This window comes from Lepidochelys kempii, chromosome 1 (genome assembly GCF_965140265.1).
Source record: "Lepidochelys kempii isolate rLepKem1 chromosome 1, rLepKem1.hap2, whole genome shotgun sequence".
NCBI classification, from domain to species: domain Eukaryota; kingdom Metazoa; phylum Chordata; order Testudines; family Cheloniidae; genus Lepidochelys; species Lepidochelys kempii.
Genome location: NC_133256.1, coordinates 294,462,798 through 294,472,458, shown reverse-complemented (window position 1 = coordinate 294,472,458; position 9,661 = coordinate 294,462,798). Strand labels below are relative to the sequence as shown.

Sequence of the window (9,661 nt, the reverse complement as noted above, 5' to 3'; positions counted from 1 at the left end):
TAAGGCAGCAAATTTGCAGGGGTGGCAAATTTATAATAGCAGCCAGAGGCAGCTTCCCCCGGTGCCAGTTCACGCCCTCCGCCCCCGGACCTGCCCCAACTCCACCCCTTCCCCGCCCCCATTCCCCACCCCCTCCCTGCCCCTATTGGTCCCTGTCAAGGTTCCTCCCCCACTCTGAACTCTAGGGTACAGATGTGGGGACCTGCATGAAAAACCTCCTAAGCTTATCTTTACCAGCTTAGGTTAAAACTTCCCCAAGGTACAAAATATTCCACCCTTTGTCCTTGGATTGGCCGCTACCACCACCAAACTAATACTGATTACTGGGGAAGAGCTGTTTGGACGCGTCTTTCCCCCCAAAATACTTCCCAAAACCTTGCACCCCACTTCCTAGACAAGGTTTGGTAAAAAGCCTCACTAATTTGCCTAGGTGACTACAGACCCAGACCCTTGGATCTTAAGAACAATGAACAATCCTCCCAACACTTGCACCCCCCCTTTCCTGGGAAATGTTGGATAAAAAGCCTCACCAATTTGCATAGGTGACCACAGACCCAAACCCTTGGATCTGAGAACAATGAAAAAGCATTCAGTTTTCTTACAAGAAGACTTTTAAGAAAAATAGAAGTAAATAGAAATAAAGAAATCCCCCCTGTAAAATCAGGATGGTAGATACCTTACAGGGTAATTAGATTCAAAAACATAGAGAACCCCTCTAGGCAAAACCTTAAGTTACAAAAAAGATACACAGACAGAAATAAGAAAAGGAGGACTTGTGGCACCTTAGAGACTAACCAATTTATTAGAGCATAAGCTTTCGTGAGCTACAGCTCACTTCTTCAGATGCATATCGTGGAAACTGCAGCAGGCTTTATATATACACAGAGAATATGAAACAATACCTATTCCCACCCCACTGTCCTGCTGGTAATAGTTATTCTATTCAGCACAGTTCTTTTCTCAGCCATTTAAAGAAATCATAATCTAACACATGCCTAGCTAGATTACTTACTAAAAGTTCTAAGACTCCATTCCTGGTCTATCCCCGACAAAGACAGACTATAGACAGACACACAGACCCTTTGTTTCTCTCCCTCCTCCCAGCTTTTGAAAGTATCTTGTCTCCTCATTAGTCATTTTGGTCAGGTGCCAGCGAGGTTACCTTTAGCTTCTTAACCCTTTACAGGTGAGAGGAGCTTTTCCCTGGCCAGGAGGGATTTCAAAGGGGTTTACCCTTCCCTTTATATTTATGACAGTCCCCTTCCCCAAATCCCAGCCCTGGCCCCGCCTCCTCTCCTGAGTGCGCCTCATTCCCTCCCTTCCCCCCTCCTTTGTGAAGCTGTTTCACGCGCAAGCACTGGCAGGGAGCCTGGAGAAGCAGGACCCGGCGGCGCGCTCAGGGGAGGAGGCGGAGCGGAGGTGAGCTGGGGCCGGGGCAGGGGTGCGGGCAGGGAGCTGCTGGGAGGGGGTGGCAATTATTTCTGGGCCTAGGGGTGGTAAAATCATTAATCCGCCACTGCCACTAATGTGAGTGGAATTTGTATATCTCTTCTTGAGGCATATTGCTTTTGGACCTGAGATGGGATGGGGTTCTTCCACTCAATGCTACGAACATATACATATTTCTGGAATGAAAATGAACATGTGATTACTTTAATAGTTCAGGCTAACAAGCTCCTTTTTATAGTTTAATAGAGTAGTTTCCCCCCTGTCTGTAGTGACACTGCACATACACTCAGTTATGGGGAAAACCAAGTCCCTGACAGTCAGAAAGACAGAGAAAAGAAAAAAACTTCAGGCCTCCATTGCACTATATTGCAGCAGTGTACGTTTTGAGTGATGACGGCAGGGAAAGCCCCACTCTAACTGCAACCATATACAGTTAAAATGGAGACACAGATAAGCAAAGAGTTCTGACATTTAATTTTCTTCAGACTTAAGTCCCCCAACTGAGATGAAGAAAGTGATTCAACTGGCATGGTTGTTGTGCCAAGCTGTCTGGCTGTAGACTTAAGCCTCGTCTACACTAGGATTTTTAGCTACACTTTCAATTTTGCTAGCAAACAGGGGACTGCAAACAGGGAAGTTTGAGAGGGAGAGGAGATCGCCCTGCTGAACAAACAAGGTGCAAGTACTAATCTTGGGATGAGTGAGCTTGTTTGGCTGTTTGGTTTTGGGCTCTTTGTGTTTGGGCTCTTTGTGTTTTTCTTTCTCTTTCAGGTTATCTTAAAGTTACAGGGTCAGTTGGGATTGTATGTCTGGGGACTGTTTGAACCTTTGTTTCCTGGATCATCCTTGATCATCAGTTATCACCCTCTCACTGTGTGGTTAATGGGTGGGTGCGGGCTGACCTAAGAGAGAAGGACAGAGGCTAAGCGACCAAGAGACTGCAAACAGGGGAGCTTGAGAAGGAGTTTGTAAGACAGAGTCATAATATCATCACTATCGTTAGGAAAGGTCACATTGCCAGTGCCAACACTGCTCCTGTCTCCTCCACCGATATCCAGACAGAGAACCTAACCATGGATGCCTCTACCCAGATCCTGGTGTGTATTTGCAGAGACTGCGGCCTGCATTTCCACTCAGAAAGCCAGGCTGGGGGGATCATCCAGTGTGAAAGGTGCTTGCTGGTGGAATCTCTCAGGGAGCAGGTGGGAGAGATACAGAGGAGATGGCTAGGCTGAGGAGCATCTGTGAACATGAGGAATTAATTGAGCGTATTCATATGGAGATGTCCAAGGCTGAGGAAGATATCCAACTAGAGAGGACTGCTGTCATGCCCCCAGGAAAGATGGCTATGGCTCTGTCACAGAAAGGACACTGGCTGCTGCTTACTTCTCGCAGCAGGCAGTGCTCCACCCCTACTCCCAACCCACCCACCGTAGTGATGAAGAACCGTTATGCTGTCCTGGCAAGGAGGAATCACCCCCAAAGATGGAGGAGGAGAAGCCAGGTACCTGCAAGGCTGGGAGGATCACAGCCACCACTCCCAGGAAGAAACGTAGGACAGTAGTGGTTGGTGACTCTCTTTTGAGGGGGACGGAGGCACCCATCTGTTAGCCTGACATGGCATCCCAGGAGGTATGCTGCCTGCCAGGGGCCCGTATCTGAGATGTTACAGAAGGATTGTTGAGGATCATCTGGCCCTCTGACTACTACCCCATGCTATAAATCTATATCGGCACTAATGATACTGTGAGGTATGACCCTGAGCAGATCAGAAGTGACTACAGGGCTCTGGGAGTAAGGGTGAAAGACCTAGGGGCACTGGTGTTCTCTTCGACCCTTCTGGTCAAAATTAGGGGCCCAGGCAGAGACAGATGCATCCTGGAGGTGAATACCTGGCTGCGAGGATTCCTTGACCATGGGATGCTGTTTTAAGAAGAAGAACTGCTAAGCAGAGATGGGGTTCACCCTAACAAGGAATGGGAAGAGCATATTTGGATACAGAGTCTGGTTCTGTTTAATATTTTCATTAATGATTTAGATAATGGCATAGAGAGTACACTTATGAAGTTTGTGGATGATACCAAGCTGGGAGGGGTGGGAAATGCTTTGGAGGATAGGATTAAAATTCTAAATCATCTAGACAAACTGGAGAAATGGTTTGAAGTAAATTGGATGAAATTCAGTAAGGACAAATTACAAAGTACTCCACTTAGGAAGGAACAATCAGTTGCACACACACAAAATGGAAAATGACTGCCTAGGAAGGAGTACTGCAAAAAGGGATCTCAGGGTTATAGTGGATCACAAGCTAAATATGAGTCAACAGTGTAACACTGTTGCAAAAAAAAAAGCAAACATCATTCTGGGATGTATTAGCAGGAGTGTTGTAAGCAAGACATGAGAAGTCATTCTTCTTCTCTACTCCATGCTAAGTCTGTCTCAACCAGAACATTGTGTCCAGTTCTGGGAACCACATTTCAGGAAAGATGTGGATAAATTGGAGAAAGTCCAGAGAAGAGCAACAAAGATGATTAAAGGTCTAGAAAACATGACCTAGAAGGGAAGATAGAAAAAAATTGAGTTTGTTTAGTCTGGAGGAGAGAAGACTGGATGCAAGGGGACATGGCAACCGTTTTCAAGTACATAAAAGATTGGAGGAGGAGGGAGAAAAATCGTTGTCCTTATCCTCTAAGAATGGGACAAGAAGCAATAGGGTTACATTGCAGCAAGGGTAGTTTAGGTTGGACATTAGGAAAAACTTCCTATCAGGGTGGTTAAGCACTGGAATGAATTGTATAGGGAGGCTGTGGAATCTGCATCACTGGATATTTTTAAGAGCGGGTCAGACAAACAACTGTCAGGGATGGTCTAGCTAATACTTAATGCTCTCTTGACTGCAGGGGACTGGACTAGAAGACCTCTTGAGGTTCCTTCCAGTCCAATTCTATGATTTAAGTTTAGATTGACACTGTTTCAATTTTAAATAGTATCTAGGGCTGCATCTACAATAGCCTTTTTTCTGGGGGTTGTGATACTGTGTATAAGAAAGGTGACCATTTATATCACTGTTGTTACCATTTACACAATTTCCATAAATCTTATACAAAGCATATCCTATAAGGTATCAATGGAAAAGTTATGATTTGCTAAGTATGATTATCCTATTTATATGCATGTATCATCTTTGTGTCTGAAATTATGAATATTAGCTATGTGCTTGTATCTTATACATGTGTTATATTCCTGGTTGACACCCAAATAGATTTACATTAGGGCTAGACAGCTATGTGTTGATGGCCCATTAAGGACACTCCACTCTCACAATGGGCCATTGAAGAATCTCATCCCACCCAGCAGGCCTTTCCTGTGGATGCCTCAGACAGCAAGGAGCCAGTGGCCACTCCTTGTGATTCAGCAAAACATGTAAGGACATGTAATATGCTCGAGTGCCCTGGACCCCATCTTGGGCCAGTAACTTTCCATACAAAGAGGCTGTGGGCTTTGTTTGGAACAATAACTTTCTTTGCACATGGCAGAAGGTATAAACAACACTTGAAACATCTCCATTTTGCCTCTTTCCTGCTCCAATTCTTTGGAATGTGGATTTACAACTAAAAGGAGTATTTTGAACTAAGGATTGAGGACCTTCCCATAGGTGCGGGACTGGAGCACCCACGGGGGGGGGGGGGGGAAATTAGCAGGTGCTCCATACCCACCGGCAGCCAAGCTCCCCATGCCCCCGCCTCACCTCCTCCTCCCCCCCCCCCCCGAGCGTGCTGCATCCCTGGTACTCCCCTTCCATCCCAGCGCTTCCCGCCCACTGCCAGACAGCTGTTTGGCAGTGCTTAGGACTTTCCAGGAGGGAGGGCGAGGAGTGGGGATGCAGTGCGCTCAGGGGAAGAGGTGGAGAAGAAGCAGAGCAGGGGCAGCGACTTGGGGGAAGGTGGTGGAATTGGGGCGGAGTGAGGGTGGTACAGGGGTGGGGCCGTGGGAGGGGCAGTCGAGCACCCACGGGGCAGAGGGGAAGTCAGTGCCTGTGGATCTTCCAATCTTTTGGAAGTTACCAGAGAGACTTTTGCAAGCCAGCAGTCTATTTCATCATTACTACAAACCTGATTAGGACTTGCAGTCATTTGTACGTACATGATCTATTAACCATTTATAACTCTCTTCTTTATAAATCTTTAGTTAGTTTACTAAGGATTGGCTGACAGCGTGATATTCGGATAAGACCTGAGATTCATATAGACCTAGGGATAAGGTGACTGATCCTTTGGTGAAATGGGTTTTCAATAACCCCTCACTGACTTGGTTGTCTGGGTCATAGCCAAGGACTGGAATGCCTAAAGGGAACTGTGTTTGGCTTCTGGTTAACCAGTGTGGTACTTCAGAAACTCTTTTCTTACTGGCTTGGTGAATCAAATTACAGAATAAGCCACCACTTTTGGGGATGGTCTGCCATATTTCTTGTAGTCTGCCCTGACTGTGGCCTTCTCAGTGTGGTCCATCCCAGCCACCTGGTCACAGGAGTTTCCCACCATTGCTAACAAAGGTGGGGGGAAAAACAGTGGAAATGCTAATGTAAGCAAGGCTCTCAGCGGCAGATTATGTTGGTCCATGATCACCATGTTGTTCAGGGCTGCATAGTGGTGAAAGACCCATTTGGTTGGCTGCAGTCTCTACATCTTTTTGACTGATGTGTCTCGTAAATGAGTTAACAATATGAGAAATTAGGCACAAATTATTATTAGGGCAGTCAAGCGATTAAAAAAATTAATTGTGATTAATCACAATTAATTACACTGTTAAACAAGAATAGACCACCACCAAAAAAGAAAATCGACCTTCTGCTGGTGGCATCTGTCTCAGATGATGAAAATGAACATGCATCAGTCTGCACTGCTTTGGACAGTTATCGAGCAGAACCCGTCATCATCATGGAAGCATGTCCTCTGGAATGGTGGCCAAAGCATGAAGGGGCATACGAATGTTTAGCATATCTGGCACATAAATGCATTGCTACAAAAGTGCTATGTGAATGCCTGTTCTCACATTCTGGTGACTTGTAAATAAGAAGTGGGCAGCATTATCTCCCATAAATGTAAACAAACTTGTTTGTCCCAGCACTTGGCTGACCAAGAAGTAGGACTGAGTGGACTTGTATGCTCCAAAGTTTTACATTGTTTTATAGTTTTGTAACAAAAAAAAAAAGTTCTACATTTGTAAGTTGCACTTTCATGATAAAGAGATTGCACTACAGTACTTGTAGGAGGTGAATTGAAAAATACTATTTCTTTTATCATTTTTACAGTGAAAATATTTGTTAAAAAATATAAAGTGAGCAGTGTACACTTTGTATTCTGTATTGTAACTGAAATCAATATATTTGAAAATGTAGAAAAACATCCAAAATATTTAATACATTTCAATTGGTATTCTATTGTTTAACAGTGTGATTAAAACTGTGATTAATCACAATTTTTTTAATAGTGATTAATTTTTTTGCGTTAATCATGTGAGTTAACTGTGATTAATTGACAGCCCTATTTATTATTTGCATTACAGTTTCACTCATTGACCCCAATCAGGATTATGTCACCTGTATTAGGCATTTGTACACACATGGAGCAAAAGTCCCTGCCTTGAAGAGTTTACAATCTATTTTAAAAGATAAGTCATTTCTATTCTCTCACATTTAAAGAGAGAAGAAATGTCAGTCTTGTCATAGGACAGCCCCTCCTAGGGTACTCTCCTGTGGAAAGAGAGGTGCATCTGTCTCAGTTTCCCCTTTATTTACTCATGCAAAGGAATGTCTCTCTCAATAGTAAATTCAAATTCTTTTGGTCATATATGAAATAGGTGAGGCATGATGAGAGAGGCTGGAGCAGTTTCCTCCTTTTCACGGATGATTTTACAATTCTGGATGCGCCTTCTCCAGTTCCTGATTATTTTAAATCAGGAACTACTGAGAAGAACAAATATATCTTTGGGGATTCAAAGTGAGCGTGTACAAGAAAACACACACATAAGCTCTTAGATATTCTCCAGGCTTCCACACTAGGGAGGAAAGCCCTCCCTATTATTGAAGTTCTTCTAAAACTGGCAAAGACTTTGGCCCCTAGAGCTAAGCACATGGATAAGCACTATCATGTTCCCATTCCCAGGAGTGTTTTTATTCTCAACCTGCACCCAACTCTCTAGTAGATATGATTGCCAATGAGGGATCATGACAGGGAATACTTAAATCAACTCCTAAAGAGAAAGAGCCAAAAGACTTGATTTATTTGGTAGAAAAATGTATTCAACCTCCTCTCTCCAATGTGCATAGTGATTCACCAGGTGCTTTTAGCTAAATATGGCTTTGTGCACTGGCTTGCGGTGTCCAAAATTACTGAGAAGTTACCTGAAGAGTCATGGGCAGAATATAAGGTTTTTCTTGCAGAAGGCCACACAGTGGCCAAGATCTCACTACAGTCTATGTTGATGTAGCTGATGCTTCTTATAGCGTAATGGCATCTGCAATAACAATAAGGAAAGCATCTTGATTGCAAAACTCAGGCATAGTTACAGACATTCAACAAACTATTGAAGACCTTCCCGTTGATACTCAGTTTTTATTTTCTAACAAAATGGATGAGACTTTACATTTGTTTAAGGACTCTCAAGTGACTGTTCACTCCAACACCCAGGAAATGTCAATATAGGCCTCAGCAACAGCGGTATTATTGGCAGCTATTTTATTCATCAACACAGACAGGCTTTTCAAAGAAGAGTCATAAATCTCAGTGTAGGAAATAGTCTAATTCTACCACTATACTGGCATCCCATCCTTAATCAGCTATGGGGAAATAGTCCATTTGACTTCCCACTCAAGGACAGCAAAACAGTCATCAGCAATCTATCCTCTTTCTCCCCACCATTTGGGGGTATATTATCTCATTTCCTCAGTGCTTGGAAGTCCATAACTATGGACAAATTGATCAGAAGTATTGTGGGATTGAGTATTCAATCCAGTTTCTTCCTACCCCACATCCTCACCCATCGTCCCCATCCTTCAGGAACCACTCTCATGAGTCAGTGCTTTTTCAAGAAGTTCAGACTCTGCTCTATCTAGGGGCTGTAGAGGAAGTTCCGATTCAACATTGGGGAAGGGGGTGTTATTCACAATACTTTCTGATTCCACATTTTAAAGGAGACATGAGATCCATTCTAGAGCTTCACAGTCTCAACAAGTCCATCAAATACATAAGTTCTCACATTGTCTCTAGCACTGATTAGTCCTTCCCAAGATTGTACCGGCTGGTTTGGTGCCCTCGATTTGCAGGATGTCAACTTCCATGTGGCAGTTTTGCCAAGTCACAAGACGTTTCCAAGATTTGTGATAGCAAGCTGCATAATCAGTACACAGTACTTCCCTTTGTCCGTTGTTGGCTCTGTAAGTATTCACAAAATGCATGACAGAAATGGCAGCCTATCTGAGGAGAAACAGGATCCATGTCTTTCCATATCTGGATGGTTGGTTAATTTGATGCAGATCCAAACAACTGGTTCTCCACAACATCCAATACATTAGTCTGTCCGAGCATCTGGGGCACATAGAAAGCAAAGGGAAATATGTTAGCCACAACACAGAAACTCAAAATTCACTGGGGCCCTACTCAACTCTACAAATTTGACTGCCTATCTGCTCCTGGAAAGATTCTAGGGTATTCCTCAGCTGTGAACTTCACTCAGGTCAGACCCCAACACCATATTTTGATCCTAAGATTATTAGGCCACATGGAATCAGGTACCTTTGTGACTCAACTTGCCATGCTTTGCCTGCACAGCCTCCAGGGGTGGCTAAGCTCTATCTATCGACCAATCAGGCATTCGCTGGACAAACTGGTCTGCGTACTTGCTGCAGTCCTGGCATTTTTGGAGTGGTGGATGGATCAGAGCACTGTGTGCAGAGGTGTCCTGTTCCCTCTTCCATCCAAGAGGATTATAATTGACGTGACTCATGGGATGAGGTGCTCACCTGGGGGATTTACAAACCTAAATATTATGGTCAGAACAAGAAGCGAACCTTACATCTATATACACTAGTTTTATGCAATTCATAAGGCCCATCATGCCTTTCTCCCTCACATCAGGGGTTTGTCAGTTCAGGTTCTGACAACAATGCAACCATAGTATACTACCTAAACAGACAAAGAGGAGCAAAGTCCAA

At 44.0% G+C, this 9,661-nt stretch overlaps 1 long non-coding RNA gene across 1 annotated transcript in view; it reads right to left on the bottom strand.

Moving 5' to 3' along the window:
* Positions 1-7,719: 7,719 nt before the first annotated feature.
* The window catches only part of LOC140905189 (uncharacterized), a 33,533-nt gene continuing 31,591 nt past the window's right edge, over positions 7,720-9,661 (bottom strand). Inside the window, exons 3-4 of the long non-coding RNA XR_012156786.1 lie at positions 8,707-9,035; positions 7,720-7,965 (exon numbers count right to left, since the gene is read on the bottom strand). This is a non-coding gene — a long non-coding RNA (uncharacterized lncRNA). The remainder of the gene's footprint in view (positions 7,966-8,706; positions 9,036-9,661) is intronic.